General features: G+C 47.0%; 1 protein-coding gene across 7 annotated transcripts in view; it reads right to left on the bottom strand.

Annotated features, from left to right (window-relative positions):
* Window positions 1–19,309, bottom strand: part of dpf3 (double PHD fingers 3) — a 175,360-nt gene that overhangs the window by 131,798 nt on the left and 24,253 nt on the right. Inside the window, exon 2 of one of the 7 annotated variants that reach the window (XR_004413037.1) lies at window positions 2,670–2,769. The exons of the other annotated variants lie outside the window; for them this stretch is intronic. The gene's annotated coding sequence lies outside the window, so the exon portion shown is untranslated. The remainder of the gene's footprint in view (window positions 1–2,669; window positions 2,770–19,309) is intronic. 7 annotated transcript variants of the gene reach the window in all.

The following is a 19,309-nucleotide window of genomic DNA, read 5'->3' as shown; positions in this document are numbered from 1 at the left end:
AATGACTTAAAATGTTTTGTGTATTTTTTGTTTTTTGTTTTTAATCAACTTGATTTTAATATTGATAAATGTATTGTGATTTTATGTCCTGTAAGGTGTCCTTGGGTGTCCAGAAAGGTGCCAGCAAATAAAATGCATTATTATTATTATTATTATTACTAGATCAAGTGTTGCACTCTCATGCCTGACGCCCTCTACAAGTTGCCGTAGAAAACTCTCCTGAACACCTTTGAGGAATTGCACCCCATCTAAAGCTTTCACACCATGACTTTCCCAGTGAATATTGAGAAAGTTAAAACCTCCTGCTATAACAACCTTGTTTAACTTGCAGCTGTCTGCAATCTCCTGGCACGTCTGTTCTTCTAATTCCCGTTGACTATTCGGGGTCTGTAGTACAACCCCAACAAGGTGATCATCCCTTTCCTGTTCCTCAGCTCCACCCATATAGCCCCACTAGACAAACCGTTTGTAATGTCACCTCTGATCACTGCCTTGACGTCCTCCTTAACCAATCAGGCAACCCCCCCCTCCTCTTTAACCCTCACCCCTGTCCCTCCTGAAGCACCTGTCCCCCGGAGACTTGGAGTATAGGAAGAAGATCGAAGACCTCATGACCTGGTGTCAAGACAACAACCTTTCGCTCAATGTCAGCAAGGCAAAGGAGATGGTAATCGGCTTCAGGAAGCGAAGTGGTACACATCCCCAGTTTGCATAGACGGCGCAGAAGCAGAGATGGTTGAGAACTTCAAATTCCTCGGAGTCAATATCACCAACAATTTCTCCTGGATCGCCCATATTGAAGCAACGTCCAAAAAGCACACCACGCCTCTACTTCCTTAGAAGCCTTAGGTAGTTCGACATGTCCTCTACAACTCTCACCAACTTCTACAGATGCACCATAGAAAGCATTTCATCAGGATGCATCACAACTTGGTTTGGGAGCAGCTCCATCCAAGACACCAAGAAATTGCAGCAAATTGCAGCCCAAACCATCCCATCCCTTCCATTGACTCCATTTATACCTCACGTTGCCTTGGCAAGGCCAGCAGCATAATCAAAGACGATTCGCACCCTGGCCACTCACTCTTCTCCCCTCTCCCATTCGGGAAAAAGGTATAGAAATGTGAAAACACACACCCCCAGATTCAGGAACAGTTTCTTCCCAGCTGTTATCAGGCAACTGAATCATCCCACCACAACCAGAGAGCAGTGCTGAACTACTATCTACCTCATTGGTGACCCTCGGACTATCCTTGATCGGACTTTTCCGGCTTCACCTTGCACGAAACATTATTCCCTTATCATGTATCTATACACTGTAAATGGCTCGATTGTAATCATGTGTTGTCTTTCTGCTGACTGGATGTACTTTGGTACTCGTGACACAATAAACTAAACTAACCTAAACTGATCATTAGGCAATAGAAACACTACAAACTCCAGCTAACCTTTGAAGTACAAACTAAAACTAGGGACTTTGGGCTTTTGTTTTGTTTATATCGTATAGGGTTTTTTTAATGTATTGAACTTTTTTTGGTTATTATGTTATCTATTAAGTACTGTTTACAAACTTGTTCAAGCTCTCAAGGTCAGATTTATTGTCACATGTACCAATTAAGGTACAGTGACATTTGAGTTACAGCCATTCTAAGTGAAAAGCAACAAGACACGCAACCACATAAAAGTTAACTTAAACATCCACCACAATGGACTCTACATTCCTCACTGTGACGGAAGGCAATAAAGTTCAATCTTCTTCCTCTTGTTCCCCCGCAGTCGGGGAAGTCAAATCATCCTCAGTCGGGGCGATCAAAGCCCCAGCAGCCGACGATCGAAGTCCCCGTCGGGGTGATCGAAACTCCCTTGTCGGGGCGGTTGAAACTCTCTCCGCGGCATGGAGCTCCCGAGTCGGCATCTTCTTACCAGAGGCCGCGAGACTTCACCATGTTAAAGTCCACAGGCCCCGCGGTTGGAGCTTCGATCCCCAGCAAAGGGATTGCAAGCTCCGCGATGTTAAAGTCCCGCAGACTCCCGGTCTCCAGCAAAGGCCGGCAACTCCACAATGTTAGGCCGCAGTGGGGGTAGAGGTACGATATATGGAAAAAAATCTCATGTCCGTCGAGGTAAGAGATTGAAAAGAAGTTTCCCCCCACCCCCTTCCCTCCCCCTCCCCCCACATAAAACAAACCATGGAACACTAAAACATACTTTTAATACATACTAAAACTAACAAAAAAAGAGTAAAGGACAGACAGACTGTTGGCGAGTAGAAATATCATTGTTCCATTTCAGTGCATGTTGCAATCTTGACTCTCTAGACTTTTAAAGAAGAATTTCAAGTTACAAATGTGGGGCATTTGAATACATTAGATAAGGTTAATGACAATGGTGTTAACTAAAATCAACATTGCTATTTAGAGATTATGGGTTGCATTCCGATTAATTCAGCTAGGTTATTACTAATAGATGATGTTATATCTAAAGAGAGTGAATGTGAAGTTTGATTAGATTGCCGAACTGGATGTACAATTAGGATTAAGTAATTTGTTAGTTTTGATGTGTTAAGGTCAACTGGGGAATGTTTTAAAGGGGAAAAAAGAAGAAACTAATGAAATTTAAAATTAGATAAATGCTCGCTTATGCGAACCAAGGAAAATGAAGCGAGTTACCTTTAGTGATGCTTCACATGCTACTCTTCCTGATGGATACTCTAGTGCAGCTGGATTCTTATGGGCGAGAATGGTAAATGTTGTCCTCTAGCTTGTGATGCTAAGAAAATAAAAAGGCTTGTTAACATTCTCCAGCTGCTGAAATACAGGCGCTCGTAGACATAGTGGACATGGGACTTTATTTGGCCAGTACCATGAATTACATGTGGAGGAAGGAACTGCAGATGCTGGTTTAAGCCGAAGATAGACACAAAATGCTGGAGTAACTCAGCGGGACAGGCAGCACCTCTGGAGAGAAGGAATGGGTGACGTTTCGGGTCATCTGAAGACTGCTCTCGACCCTGTTTCGACTAATACAATCAACTCTACGTGCACAAACGGAATATCAAATAGAACAAGTTGTCCAACAACTTTAGGCTGTGCACGCCATACGAAAGAAGAAGGAGATTGAGTGATCTTACCCGGCTGAAGCTATTATTGGGGAGAATAAAATGTAAAAATTAACAGATTATTTCACTGAATGTTAAGGGAAATATTTGAAGATCCCAAAGAGGCAGCATCTGAAGATGAAGAGATTTCAGTTGTGAAAGTTGCATGGAGGACGATAGTTTTCAGTTTAATGGAAAGACAGTAATGTGCATTTTAAGAGAGAGAATGGAATCGTTTTTTGCATCCAAGTGAATTAATTTGTGTGTATTTTAATCTTGCTAAGGAGAGAGGCAGTTGCACAATAAGGAGAAGGAAGACACAACATGCTGGAGTAACTCAGCGGGTGAGGCAGCTCTATGGAGAGAAGGAATGAAGAGGGGCCTCGACCCGAAACGTCGCCCATTCCTTCTCTCCATAGATGCTGCCTCACCCGCTGAGTTACTCCAGCATTTTGTGTGTCCCTTCGATTTTACCAGCATCTGCAGTTCTTTCTTGCACAATAAGGAGACCAGGGTCTACAGTGCCAGAGACCCGGGTTCGATCCTGACTTCAGGTGCTGTCTGTATGGAGTTAGTACATTCTCCCCTTGTCCTGAGTGGGTTTTTTCCAGTTTATTCTTTGAATAAAGGTTTATGGACAATGAGCCAAGTGTAACTCTATCCTTCGCTACCCGATTAAACAACTGTAATGCCAATTAAATATTGTTTCATGGGGAATTCTGCAATTTGTGCAAATCCATGTCACATTGCTTGCCTTTGGTAAAAGAGTCTAATGTGCTTTTGCTTTCTTTTTGCTTTGCTTTCTTGAAGGAATTGTGACCTCCACTGCACACAGGATATGGCAAACTGCAATACAATTACCTTAATGGTAAGTGTACAATGAGCCAAATGTGTAGAATGTAATGACCACAATACCCAGCCAGCTACCTTAAAGTGGTCCACGAATGTTTCTACTGTTGGAGCTGGGGAGAAGCTCAATGCACAAGTCCACAGGGGACATGTGCTTTGGTGCCACCTCCTGACATCGACAACTGCTTTGGTGCCACCTCCTGCACCCACACACAACTGACTGACTTCATCCACTTCGCCACTGACTTCCATCCGACACTCCAATACACCTGGACCATTTCCGACACTTCCCTACCATTCCTTGACCTCACTATCTCCATCGCAGGTGATAGATTTCTGACCGACATCCACTATAAACCTACTGACTCCCATGGCTATCTGGACTACACTTCTTCCCACCCTGCTTCCCGTAAGGACTCCATCCCCTACTCCCAATTCCTCCGTCTACGTCACATCTGCTCCCAGGATGAGGTGTTCCACACCAGGGCATCTGAAATGTCCTCATTCTTCAGGGAACGGGGGTTCCCCCCCTCCACCATAGATGAGGCTCGCACCAGGGTCTCTTCCGTACCCTGCAACACCTGCTCTCTCTCCCCATCCCCCCACTCGCAACAAAGGCAGAGTCCCCCTAGTCCTCACCTTTCACTCCACTAGCCGGCACATACACCAAGTAATCCTCCGTCAGTTTCGCCACCTCCAACGTGACCCCACTCGCCACATCTTCCCATCTCCCCCTATGTCTGCCTTCCGCAAAGACCGCTCCCTCCGTAACTCCCTTGTCAATTCTTCCCTTCCCTCCCGTACCACCCCCTCCCCGGGCACTTTCCGTTGCAACCACAAGAGATGCAACACTTGTCCCTTTACCTCCCCCCTCGACTCCATTCCATGACCCAAGCAGTCGTTCCAGGTGCGACAGAGGTTCACCTGCATCTCCTCCAACCTCATCTATTGCATCCGCTGCTCTAGATGTCAGCAGATCTACATCGGTGAGACCAAGCGGAGGCTGGGCGATCGTTTCGCTGAATATCTCCGCAATAACCAAGCTGACCTCCCGGTGGCTCAGCACTTCAACTACCCCTCCCATTCCCCATCCGACCTCTCTGTCCTAGGTCTCCTCCATGGCCAGAGCGAGCAACACCGGAAATTGGAGGAACAGCACCTCATATTCTGCTTGGGGAGTCTGCATCCTGGGGGCATGAACATTGAATTCTCCCAATTTTGTTAGCCCTTGCTGTCTCCTCCCTTTCCCCAGCCCTCGGGCTGTCTCCTCCCATCCTTCAGTCCTCGGGCTCCTCTTCCTCCTTTTTCCTTTCTTCTCCCCGCCACCCCCCATCAGTCTGAAGAAGGGTTTCGGCCCGAAACATCGCCCATTCCTTCTCTCCAGAGATGCTATGCTGTCTGTCCCGCTGAGTTACTCCAGCATTTTGTCTTGGGTTTAAACCAGCATCTCCAGTTCCTTCCTACACACTCCTTGTGGAGGTTCAGGTATCGGAATTGCACCCTGACAACCCTAGTGAACATGTCCTTTAGCTGAGAGTCCTTCTCCATTTATGTTTCTGCCTGTGTCCGCCTGCCGCACTAACTCCAAACCCCTGAGGGAGTGGGTACTAAAGCATGCTTGCCTGGTGCAGTGAAAGCCATGAGGAAGAAGAAGATGGAGAAATGAGAGAGTGATTTTCTTTTTTTTTTTAATAAACATGTGTACAACTTTTTGTTTAAGAAGGAACTGCAGACGCTGGAAAATCGAAGGTAGACAAAAATGCTGGGGAAACTCAGTGGGTGAGGCAGCATCTATGGAGCGAAGGAATTAGGCGACGTTTCGGGTCGAGACCCTTCTTCAGACTTTTCTCCTTTATTATATATTGAGCGATGAATGATTCCACTTGCAGTGACCCCCTGGAAAGTCTATTATTTTGTTGCAAAATGTATTTTTCTCCATTATACAAGACAAACTCATTTAATTGTAGGTGCGTATATTTATTGGGTTCCATGAATGCTGACGGGCATTGAACCAACAAAGAAAAAATTATCTCTCTTACCAAAAAAAAAGCAGGTAGCACGGTGGCGCAGATCTGCTGCCTTACTGCGCCAATGACACGGGTTCGATCCTGACTATGGGTGCTGTCTGTACGGAGTTTGTACGTTCTCCCCGTGACCTGCGCGGGTTTACTCCAGGTGCTCCGGCTTCCTCCCACACTCCAAATACGAACAGGTTTCTAGGCTAATTGGCTTCGGTAAAAATTGGAAATTGTCCCTAGTGTGTGAAGTATAGCGTTAGTGTGAGGGGGAATCGCTGGTCGGCATGGACTCAGTGGGGCCGAAGGGCCTGTTTCCATGCTGTATCTCTAAACTAAGCATGGGATAATCTCAGGCTTCTCCCTAGAGACCTTAGCACCCTTGGGAGAAAAATATACCATCAGTATAATGGTCACTCAACATTCATCCATTTAAGTCAATGGCTGTTGACCATCTTCTATATTACTAAAAGTCTGTTCTTGACCGGTTTTGGCCATCTGTGCTGCGATTTCCGAGAGAACGCCGCCACCTACGGCCGTCATTTTTGGCCACCTTGCTCAGAGCCCCCCTCCGCCGCGTGTGTGCTGAGGATTTTTCCCATCAATTAAAAATGACAAAAATATTAATGTTTTTACCCCCCCCCTGGTTGGCTTGGCTTGGGTGTGTCTTGAAATTGAAAGGCACTACTTACTGCAAATGATGGCATGAAGTTGAAAGGCACTACTTACTGCAAATGGTGGCATGAAGTTGAAAGGCACTACTTACTGCAAATGGTGGCTTGGGAGCTTTGGCTTGAAGTTGAAAGGCACTACTTACTGCAAATGGTGGCTTGGTTGCTTTGGCTTGAAGTTGAAAGGCACTACTTACAGCAAATGGTGGCTTGGGTGTGGCTTGAAGTTGAAAGACACCACTTACTGCAAATGGTGGTATGCAGTTGAAAGGCACTACTTACTGCAAATGGTGGATTGGTTGCTTTGGCTTGAAGTTGAAAGGCACTACTTACTGTAAATGATGGCTTGGGAGCTTTGGCTTGAAGTTGATAGGCACTATTTACTGCAAATGATGGCTTGGTTGCTTTGGCTTGAAGTTGAAAGGCACTACTTACTGCAAATGGTGCCTAGGTTGCTTTGGCTTGAAGTTGAAAGGCACTACTTACTGCAAATGGTGGCTTGGGTGTGGCTTGAAGTTGAAAGACACCACTTACTGTAAATGGTGGCTTGGGTGTGGCTTGAAGTTGAAAGACACTACTTACTGCAAATGGTGGCATGAAGTTGAAAGGCACTATTTACTGCAAATGGTGGATTGGTTGCTGGTTTGAAGTTGAAAGGCACTACTTACTGCAAATGGTGGCTTGAGAGCTTTGACTTGAAGTTGAAAGGCACTACTTCCTGCAAATGATGGCTTGGTTGTGGCTTGAAGTTGAAAGGCACTTCTTACTGCAAATGGTGGCATGAGGTTGAAAGGCACTACTTACTGCAAATGGTGGCTTGGGTGCTTTGGCTTGCAGTTGAAAGGCAGTACTTACTGCAAATGGTGGCTTGGGTGCAATGGCTTGAAGTTGAAAGGCACTACTTACTGCAAATGGTGGCTTGGTTGCTTTGGCTTGAAGTTGAAAGGCACTACTTACTGCAAATGGTGGCTTGGGTGTGGCTTGAAGTTGAAAGACACCACTTACTGCAAATGGTGGCATGAAGTTGAAAGGCACTACTTACTGCAAATGGTGGATTGGTTGCTTTGGCTTGAAGTTGAAAGGCACTACTTCCTGCAAATGATGGCTTGGGTGTGGCTTGAAGTTGAAATGCACTACTTACTGCAAATGGTGGCTTGGGTGCTTTGGCTTGCAGTTGAAAGGCAGTACTTACTGCAAATGGTGGCTTGGGTGCAATGGCTTGAAGTTGAAAGGCATTACTTACTGCAAATGGTGGCATGTAGTTGAAAGGCACTACTTACTGCAAATGGTGGCTTGGGAGTTTTGAAGTTGAAAGGCACTACTTCCTGCAAATGATGGCTTGGGTGTGGCTTGAAGTTGAAAAACACAACTTACTGCAAATGGTGGCATGAAAGGCACTACTTACTGCAAATGGTGGCTTGGGAGCTTTGACTTGAAGTTGAAAGGCACTATTACTGCGAATGGTGGCTTGGTTGCTTTGGCTTGAAGTTGAAAGGCACTACTTACTGCAAATGGAGGCTTGGTTGCTTTGGCTTGAAGTTGAAAGGCACTAATTACTGCAAATGGTGGCTTGGTTGCTTTGACTTGAAGTTGAAAGGCACTACTTACTGCAAATGATGGCTTGGGTGTGGCTTGAAGTTGAAAGGCACTACTTACTGCAAATGGTGGCTTGGGTGTGGCTTGAAGTTGAAAGGCACTACTTACTGCAGATGGTGGCTTGGGTGCAATGGCTTGAAGTTAAAATGCATTACTTACTGCAAATGGGGGCGTGGGTGCTTTGGCTTTAAGTTCAAAGGCACTACTTACTGCAAATTGTAGCTTGGGTGCTTTGGCATTAAGTTGAAAGGCACTGCAAATGGAGGCATGGAGTTGAAAGGCACTACTTACTGCAAGTGGTGGCTTGGGAGCTTTGGTTTGAAGTTGAAAGGCACTATTACTGCTAATGGTGGCTTGGGTGTGGCTTGAAGTTGAAAGCCACTACTTACTGCTAATGGTGGCTTGGATGCAATGGCTTGAAGTTAAAAGGCATTACTTACTGCAAATGGTGGCTTGGGTGCATTGGCTTGAAGTTAAAAGCATTACTTACTGCAAATGGTGGCGTGGGTGCATTGGCTTGAAGTTGAAAGGCACCACTTACTGCAAATGGTGGCATGAAGTTGAAAGGCACTACTTACTGCAAATGGTGGCTTGGGTGCTTTGGCTTGAAGTTAAAAGGCACTACTGTAAATGCACTTACTTCCTGTTTGCACTGTATATTGATTTTAGATAAAACGCTACCACTTACGGCTGTGATTTTTGGCCATCTTACCCAGTCCCCCTCTGCTGAGCAGGTGCAGAGAATTCTTCCCATCAATTAAAAATAAAAGTGTTATTAGTTAAAAAAAAAATGTTGAGAATCTCTCTCCTGTCAATCACTCCATGAAAGCCACACCTTTTCCAGTGGGGGGGGGGGGGGGGTTATAAAACCCGGAAATGTGGGTGGGGCTCAGTCTCTGCAAGATGGAGGAGGGAGAGGTCACGATTCGCTGTCTTTAGTGGCTTTGCACCCTACTTCAAATGGTATGAAACTGCACTTGAATTTGGTGGCCTTGCACCCTGCTAGAAGTGGTAAGAAACTGCACTTGAATTTGGTGGCCTTATACCCTGCTTGAAATAGAATTTCAAGGATTAGCCGTGAGTCAACTACCAGCCCACCAGCCGTGAGTGAGTGAGTTGCCAGCACAACAGGCTTGATTGACTGAGACGCCAGCCCAAGAATCCATTTGGCGCACAATTTGCATACTAGCCGTCTGGAAACCAGTCCCTTCAGCCCACAACACCCATATTAGCGCTCCAGAAAGCCGCCCCCCCCCCAACTGGCCACAAATATTAGAATTGGTGGAGAGGTGGAATATTGCGTTGGATGACCAGCCCTCCTGTGTGATGCTGGGACCCAACGGGTCCCACTTAGTCTAGTCTAGTAATAATATCTTTAACAGGCATGTCCTTGGTTCCATTTTCACAGATAAAATTGGAATGCAATGCTTTGTTTTTTCTGTTAGAAATTTTTTTTTGTCTTACCCTTGCAGCAACTGGGACAATTGGTGCTACATATCAGAAGCCAAATTAGCACTAACCCACACCACACTCACTGTTCAACATGTGTATTCCACCCTGGCTAACCTCAGGGTAAAGTCAGAGTCCAGGATACCATCATCTTCCCCACTAGTACAAAACAAATTCAACTGACGTTGGTTAAAAAAAAAAACACTCCGTCAATTTCCATTTCGATTATGAAAATCTATGTATCACGAGAAAACGTTAAAGAATATTTGCCACAGAATGGCGCAGGTACAGAGCCATTCATGTACAGAAATATTTGGTTTGAATGGTCATCAACCCTCTTCCAAGAATTCCAGAGAGTTTATCCCTCAGGCCACGTTAGTGTGAACTATGCTGAAATACAGAGGCAACAGCAATGCAACCACTGCTAAAGCTGCTGACCAATTCACTGACAGCCCACACAAATTGTGACAGCTTCCAAAATTTAGTTTAGTGCAGTTTAATTTAATGATACAGCACGGAAACAGGCCCTTCAGCCCACTGAATCCACAGCGACCAGCGATCCCCGCACACTAGCACTACCCTACACACACTAGGGACAATTTTAACATTTACACCAAGCGAATTAACTTACAAACATGTACCGTTCGTCTTTGGAGTGTGGGAGGAAACCGAGGAGCTTGGGGAAAACACGCGCAGGTCACGAGGAGAACGTACAAACTCCGTACAGACATCACCCATAGTCAGGATCAAACCCGGTCTCTGGCGCTGTAAGGCAGCAACTACTGCTACGCCACCGTGCCGACAAATACAGGGCCCTAGTGAGACCACACCTGGAGAATTGTGTGCAGTTTTGGTCCCCTAATTTGAGGAAGGACATTCTTGCTATTGAAGGAGTGCAGCGTAGGTTTACAAGGTTAATTCCCGGGATGGCGGGACTGCCATGTGCTGAGAGAATGGAGCAGCTGGGCTTGAACACCCTGGAGTTTATAAGGATGAGAGGGTATCTCATTGAAACATATAAGATTGTTAAGAGTTTGGACACGCTAGAGGCAAGAAACATGTTCCCGATGTTGTGGGAGTCCAGAACCAGGGGCCACAGTTTAAGAATAAGGAGTAAGCCATTTAGAACGGAGACGAGGAAACACTTTTTCTCGCAGAGAGTGGTGAGTCTGTGGAATTCTCTGCCACAGAGGGTGGTGGAGGCAGGTTCTCTGGATGCTTTCAAGAGAGAGCTAGATAGGGCTCTTAAAAATAGCAGAGTCAGGGGATATGGGGAGAAGGCAGGAACGGGGTATTAATTGGGGATGATCAGCCATGATCACATTGAATGGCGGTGCTGGCTTGAAGGGTCGAATGGCCTACTCCTGCACCTATTGTCTATTGTCTATTGTCTCCAAGGAGTTTTATTCATTGGAAAGTTATAAACCCATCCTATATAATATTCGGTGCAAGTTTAACAATGGGATGTCATCGATGATTAAATCTTCGTACTGTTCATCCAAAAGTGACAGGAATTTACAAGCAGTTGCCAAACTAGAGAAGTTGATTCAATCTCCCATCAATCTCATCAATTCCATGGGCAATCATCGCAGTTCCACAAATATTCTACGCTCAGCAATTAAATGTCTTTAAAAACAGCCTTTAAAAATTCCACAGCATCCATGAATAATGCCGCAACGATCAATTAGAATAGTATAACTTGATCTCTTCAAACACAATGCAGATTTGAAGCAAAATAAATCTATAATTGCACTGCCAAGTCTTTCAGTCCAAACAAATATGGCTTTCGAAAATGTCAAATGACAATATCATACCTTACCAACATCTACTGATGAGTTGTACTTTCTGGTAATTAGTACAGCACACAGCATGTTAAAGCGGAGGACGAGCTGAATTTTTAAACATCTTTCCAAATTCTCCAGTTAATTCTCAATTGCAAATAATAATCCCAGTGGAGGCCAAATCACTGGATGGATTTAAGAGAGAGTTAGATAGAGCTCTTGGGGCTAGTGGAATCAAAGGATATGGGGAGAAGGCAGGCACGGGTTATTGATTGGGGACGATCAGCCATGATCACAATGAATGGCGGTGCTGGCTCGAAGGGCCGAATGGCCTCCTCGTGCACCTATTATCTATGTTTCTATATCAAATTTAATGTTTCTTTCATCAGGTGAATCTGTGGAATTCTTTGCCACAGGAGGCTGTGGAGGCCAAGTCAATGGATATTTTTAAGGCAGAGATAGATGCATTCTTGATTAGGACGAGTGTCAGGGGGTTATGGGGAGAAGGCAGGAGAAAGGATAATGAGAGGGAGAGATAGATCATCGATGATCGGATGGCGGAGTAGTCTTGATGGGCCGAATGGCCTAATTCTGCATCCAATCAATTATGAAAAGAGTAATCGCAAGGCCAAATGTATTCAATCTAGTTTTATGATATACATGTTAAATAAGGACTACAGAGTAACTAAAAATAACACAGAAACCATGTTTACAGAAGCTTCACTAGTTACCAGGTAACAATCAATTCAACTCGACTCTAATATTAGGCTGTTCTTTCCAAAACAAGGGCACGCTCAAAGTATCTACTAAAAGATTCAATATTTCGAGGAAAAATCTTGTCCTCCAAAAAGGCTCTTCTCGCCTATCAATAAAAGCCATGTAATTGCTTTCTGAATTCACCTCTTCAAACTTATTAGATAAGACATCCAAATCTCTCAAAATGCCATCAAGGCCCTTGGGAGGTGATTCCATTGCCTGGTGCAGAAGAATTGGTCAGTTCCTGTTCATTATATTCTAGAACAAAATACTTCTGTCAAAGTTTTCCATTGTAGTAACATGAGCAAAGTATCATTGAACAATGTTATTTAAAGGCTAGTTTGCATTTGGTAATTTACAAAATGTATTTAAGTATTTAAGGTCGGCACGGTGGCGCAGCAGTTGAGCTACTGCCTTACATCGAAGACAGACACAAAATGCTGGAGTAACTCAGCGGGACAGGCAGCATCTCTGGACAAAAGGAATAGGTGACGTTTTGGGTCGAGACACTTCTTCAGACTTAATTGTTCTACGTTTGTTCTCTCCACACACAAAGAATCTATTCAAAGGTTCACAATTTTTAATAGATTCAACTTCTATCACTCAGTAACACTTGCATGTGCTTGGAGAGTTCAAATCAGAAGCTAGCTTCAAGAAGTAACAGAAGGTAGACACAAAATGCTGTAGTAACTCAGCGGGTCAGACAGCGTCTCTGGAAAAACGGAATAGGTGACGTTTCGGGTCGAGACCCTTCTTCTGACATGAAGCAACAGACAAGAGACATGGTATAAGTGCACTACCCTTTGTGTGAAAATGTTATCCCTCAGATTCCTATTAAATCCTTTCCCCTTCACCTTAAACCTATGTCCAATCTAGGTCCTCGATTCACCTACTCTGGGCAAAAGACTCTGTGCTAGTATTTCAGCAAAGTTGGTGAGCTGAAGCAATCTTCATGTCCACTGTGAAACCACTCTGCAGCTACCAGTCTTATAGCTTTCGATCAAAGCACAAAGTGCCGGAATAACTCTGCGCAGGCACGGAAATCGCTATCAAAACAGGGGGGGGACACAATTTCTTGGTGGCCGCGCGCGCATGCGCACACTCACACACACACACGAGGCTTTGGAGGGTTCAACCTTGGGCCCTGTGGACGGTAATTACGGGAACGATGGCCCAGGCTTATGACCAGCGAGTTGAAGCAGCGCTAAATGCAGCTCAACTCTGCCTGTCTCGCCAGGTTAACCTACAGCCCTGCCTGGACTCACGGGACACCAATCCGGAGCCGTGGAGCTAGCGCTGTTTCTCCACGCTGGCTGTAAACCTGGGCCGTCGTTCCCACCAGGACGTCTCCCTCCTTCGACCACCGCGCTCTATCCTCAGTCCCACCCCCCCCCCCCACTTCCGCCTCTGACCGACACCTCCCTCCTCCAATCATTGCGTTGAATCATCATATCCTGCCCCCATTGCCTGCTGACCGACGTCTCTCTCGTCCAATCGGCGCCATCGACCATCAGTCCCACCCCCACTGTCTCGCGGAAAGCGGAGATTTCTCCGGGTTTTAAAATCCGGATTACAAGAAATGGGGGGGGAGAGAAATCGTCCCCCACTTCTCCAAGCGGGGGGGGACACATCTCCCCCCTGCACCCTCCCCCCCCCCCCCACCCCCACCCCTGGGTTTTCCGCCCCCGACTCAATGGGTCGGACAGCACATGTGTAAGGAATGGATAAGAGGTACACAAAATTGCTGGGGAAACTCAGCGGGTGCAGCAGCATCTATGGAGCGAAGGAAATAGGCGACGTTTCGGGCCGAAACCCTTCTTCAGACTGATGGGGGGTGGGAGAAAGAAGGAAAAGGGGAGGAGGGGGAGGAGCCCGAGGGCGGGCGGATGGGAGGGTGGGAGGAGACAGCTAGAGGGTTAAGGAAGGGGAAGAGACAGCAAGGGCTAGCAAAATTGGGAGAATTCAATGTTAATGCCATAAGGACGCAAGGTCCCCAGACGGAATATGAGGTGCTGTTCCTCCAATTTCCGCTGTTGCTCACTCTGGCAATGGAGGAGACCCAGGACAGAGAGGTCGGATTGGGAATGGGAGGGGGAGTTGAAGTGCTGAGCCACCGGGAGTTCAGGTAGGTTTTTGCGGACTGAGCGGAGGTGTTCGGCGAAACGATCGCCCAACCTACGCTTGGTCTCCCCGATGTAAATCAGCTGACATCTAGAGCAGCGGATGCAGTAGATGAGGTTGGAGGAGATACAGGTGAACCTTTGTCGCACCTGGAACGACTGCTTAGGTCCTTGAATGGAGTCGAGGGGGGAGGTGAAGGGACAGGTGTTGCATTTCTTGCGGTTGCAACGGAAAGTGCCCGGGGAGGGGGTGGTGCGGGAGGGAAGGGAAGAATTGACGAGGGAGTTGCGGAGGGAGCAGTCTTTGCGGAAAGCAGACATGGGGGGAGATGGGAAGATGTGGCGAGTGGTGGGGTCACGTTGGAGGTGGCGGAAATGGCGGAGGATTATGTGTTGTATTTGGCGGCTAGTGGGGTGAAAGGTGAGGACTAGGGGGACTCTGCCCTTGTTGCGAGTGCGGGGATGGGGAGAGAGAGCAGTGTTGCGGGGTATGGATGAGACCCTGGTGTGAGCCTCATCTATGGTGGCGGAGGGGAATCCCCGTTCCCTGAAGAACGAGGACATTTCCGATGCCCTGGTGTTTTGAGTCGGGGCCCTTCTTCAGACCCGATGGTGGATAGCGCAAATTGTGAGAGGCAACGCATCTTCATTCCCTACGTTTCACAAAGTTAAACAAAACACAACCCCCCTCCCCCAGTGCTCACAAATCAGCATTTTCCAAATATAGTAAATCTGTCAAATAGAAGAACAAATAAACATTATGGGCAGTTAATTAAATCACTGCTCCGCTATTCAATATAATCACCACTGCTCTGCTCGTCACATCAGCTCTGCATTCCTGTCAACTCTGGTTACCGTTCATCCAATCTTTATTAAAAATCTTTATTAAGAATCAGATTCTGCTTGGGTAGCTTACAACCTAAACATTAAATTCTCCGACAAACAACCACTCACTCTTGCCTCCGCCTGCCCTCCCGCTCTCATCCCCTGTGCCCCACCAGAGGCCACATTTAATCGTGTTCTGTTCTGAACTGAAAGATGTTGTCAAGCTGCAACGCGTACGGAGAAGATTTACGAGGATGTTGCCAGGACTAGAGGGTCAGAGCTATAGGGAGAGGTCGAGGAGGCTGGGACACGATTCCTTGGAGCGCAGGAGGATGAGGGGTGATCTTATAGAGGTGTATAAAGTCGTGAGAGGAATAGATCGGGTAGATGCACAGAGTCTCTTGCCCAGAGTAGGGGAATCAAGGACCAGAGGAACTAGGTTTAAGGTGAAGTGGAAAAGATTTAATAGGAATCTGAAGGGTAACCTTTTCACACAAAGGGTGGTGGGTGTATGGAACAAGCTGCCAGAGGAGGTAGTTGAGACTGGGATATGATATCCCAACGTTTAAGAAACAGTTAGACTGGTGGATAGGATGGGTTTGAAGGGATATGGGCCAAATGCAGGCAGGTGGAACCAGTGTGGCTTGGACATGTTGGCCAGTGTAAGCAGGTTGGGCTGAAGGTCCTGGTTTCACACTGAATCACTCTATGACACTATGACCTGTATTCACCCCCACTTCGCCCCTTCCCCCATACATTTCCCCCTATATTTCTTCTGGATTCACAATTCAGACATCTTTTATCCTCATCTCGCACTTTTTGTCTTTTCATCTCTGGTCTTTGACGAATCATTTGCCAATCAACCCCACCCTCCCTCACCTGTATCCACCTATCACAAAGTGCTGGAGTAACTCAGCAGGTCAGGCAGCATCTGTGGAGAACACAGGGACGTGACGTTTCAAGTCAGGACCCTTGTTCAGACTGTTTGTGGTGGGGGGAGGGGGAGGTTAGGGAAGAGAAAGGAGGAACAGGACAAAGCCTGGCAAGTCCTTGGAGTCCTGAACTACTATCTACCTCATTGGTGACCCTCGGACTATCTTTGATCGGTCTTTACTGGCTTTTCCTTGCACTAAACATTATTCCCTTATCATGTATCATCTGTACACTGTAAATGGCTCAAGGGCCTGTTCCACTTTCACGACCTAATTCATGACCTCTGCCGAGTTTGCCCTTGAGTCATACTCACTGCATGGTCATCACGAGGTCATCGGTAGGTTGTAGGAGGTCGTGATGCGAGGTACTCGTGGCATCAAGCAGGTCGGGGCGTTTTTTCTAGCATGATGAAAAATGTCCACGAGTAAAAAAGGTTGTGAATTAGGTCGTGAAAGTGGTATTTACTTAAAATTGTCTTTGTCCTGCCCCACCTTTCTCTCCACCCCGATCTCCGCCCACCACAATCAGTCTACGGGTCGCGACCTGAAACATTGCCTATCCATGACCTCCAGCGATGCTGCTTGACCTGCTGAGTTACACCGGCACTTTGTAGCCATTTTTGTAAATCACCGTCTGCTGTGGTGCAGCGGGTAAAGCTACTGCCTCACGGCGCCAGAGATCCGGGTTCTAGATCCACTAGTGCGAACGGGTGACCAATGGTAGCATGGACTCGTTGGGCTGAAGGGCCTGTTTCCATGCTGCACCTCTAAATTAAACCAAACTCTGCCGTAAAAACACTGCTTGCAGCACTCTTGGGACAAACGTTACTGGGCTTGAAGAGGAGACATTGGCGGTCTCTGGCTTATCCTGGTGGCTCCGTGTGCGGGCAGAGTCCATTGCTGTCTGTGGGCAGCTGGGGGGCACTGGTGGTCTAAGGCATGCCCCAGACACAGTCTTGGCCTCAGAGGAGGAACCGGCTGTCTTGGGCTGGTCCCGGCAGCTCAGTCTTGACCATAAGTAAGCGCTGGAGGTGTCAGGGTTGTCCCAGTGGCTCAGTGTTTCTCCAAACCTGTAACAGGGGAACACAATTAGCAACTCGCTCTTCCTCTTCTTCACTCACCCTTTCCAACCTCCTCAGGTTGGAACACCAGGGCAGTCACGGTGGCGCAGCGGTAGAGTTGCTGTCTTACGGCGAATGCAGCGCCGGAGACCCGGGTTTGATCCTGACTACGTCTGTACGGAGTTTGTACGTTCTCCCCGTGACCCGCGTGGGTTTTCTCCGAGATCTTCGGTTTCCTCCCTCACTCCAAAGACGTTCAGGTTTGTAGGTTAATTGACTTGGTAAATGTGAAAATTATCCCTAGTGTGCGTAGGATAGTGTTAATGTGCGGGGATCGCTGGTCGGCGCGGACCCGGTGGGCCGAAGTGCCTGTTTCCGCGCTGTATCTCTAAACTAAACTAAACTAAACCTGGCTTTATAAGGAGAGGGCTGACCAGGTTCAAAAGGGACAATCCAATATCAGCTAATCCAATCCAATCTCATGCCTTAATGACTACAGTCCAGTGGCCTTGACATCCACTATGATGAAGTGCTTCGAGAGGGTTGGTTATGGAACACATTAGATCCAGCCTACCAAGCAACCTTGAACTACTGCAGTTCATCTACTGGCCCTACGCTCATCCCTGGAATACCTGGATGAGGAGGACACCTACGTCAGACTCCTATTCATAGACTACAGCTCTGCTTTCAACACCATTATCCTATCCAAGCTCATCTCCAAACTTTTGAAACTTGAGGTCAACAATGTCCTCTGCAACTGGATCCTCGACTTCCTGACCAACGGACCCCAATCAGTGACGAAAGGTGACAAACCATCTGCTACGCCAATCCTCAACACTGCTGCTCCGCAAGGATGCGTCCTCAAACCCCTTCTATACTCTTATACATCGGAGCGGATCCCTTGCCTGGGATCGCTCCCACCGCGGCCTGCGGACTTACCATCTAGGGCTCACAGTCTCAGGAGAGGCAAGTCGGGAGCTCCAACATCGCAGAAGGTTCGTCCAGCCACGATGCGAGGTTCGATCGCACGGCGCGGGGGAGCTGACATCCCCCCCGATGCAGGAGCTGAACGCCTCGACGCGGAGGGCCCGAACGCCGCCGGCTAAGGGAGTCAAAACCATCCCGTCAACGGGGGCTCGAGGCCCCCGACCGAGGAAGAACAACAAGGGCAGGACTTGGAACTTTATTTTTGCCTTCCATCACAGTGAGGAATGTGTAGGAGTCACTGTGATGGATGTTTATCTCAAAATGTGTTTTTTTTTAGTGTTCCTTTTAAAATTGTATGACTGACCTGGCCAGTGAATTTCACTACACCAATTGGTGTATGTGACAATTAATAAACTTATGAACTTATACACATGACTGTGAGCCAAATACAACTCAGTTCGCAGACGACACCACCATACTGGGCTGTGTATAAAATAATGATGAGATGGAGAACAGGAAGGAGATTGAGAACCTCTTGACCTGGTGCCAAGAAAACAATCTCTCCCTCAAAGTGTGCATGACAAAGGAGATTGTGATCGACTTCAGGATGCGAAGAGCTACACATACCCCAGTACACAGGGAATGCAGGGCAACTTGGACAGGTTGGGTGGTTGCGTGGGTGGGCAGATGCATGGCAGATGCAGTTTAATGTGGATAAATGTAAGGTTATCCACTTTGCTGGCAAAAACAGGAAGGCAGATTAGTATCTAAATGGTGTCAAGTTGGGAAAAGGGGAAGTACAACGGGATCTGGGGGTCCTTTTTCATCAGTCATTGAAAGTAAGCATGCAGGTACAGCAGGCAGTGAAGAAAGTGAATGGCATGTTGACCTTTATAACTAGAGGAGTTGAGTATAGGAGCATAGAGGTCCTTCTGCAGTTGTATAGGGCCCTAGTGAGACCACACCTGGAATATTGTGTTCAGTTTTGGTCCCCAAATTTGAGGAAGGACATTCTTGCTATTGAGGGAATGCAGCGTAGGTTTACAAGGTTAATTCCCGAGATGGTGGGACTGTCATATGCTGAGAGAATGGAGCGGCTGGGCTTGTAAACTCTGGAGTTTAGAAGGATGAGAGGATATCTTATTGAAACACATAAGATTATTAAGGGTTTGGACACACTAGAGGCAGGAAACATGTTCCCGATGTTGTGGGAGTCCAGAACCAGGGGCC

This window comes from Amblyraja radiata, chromosome 9, assembly GCF_010909765.2.
Source record: "Amblyraja radiata isolate CabotCenter1 chromosome 9, sAmbRad1.1.pri, whole genome shotgun sequence".
NCBI lineage: Eukaryota > Metazoa > Chordata > Chondrichthyes > Rajiformes > Rajidae > Amblyraja > Amblyraja radiata.
Note: the sequence above shows the minus strand (reverse complement) of the source record. Positions and strands in the feature narration are given on the sequence as shown.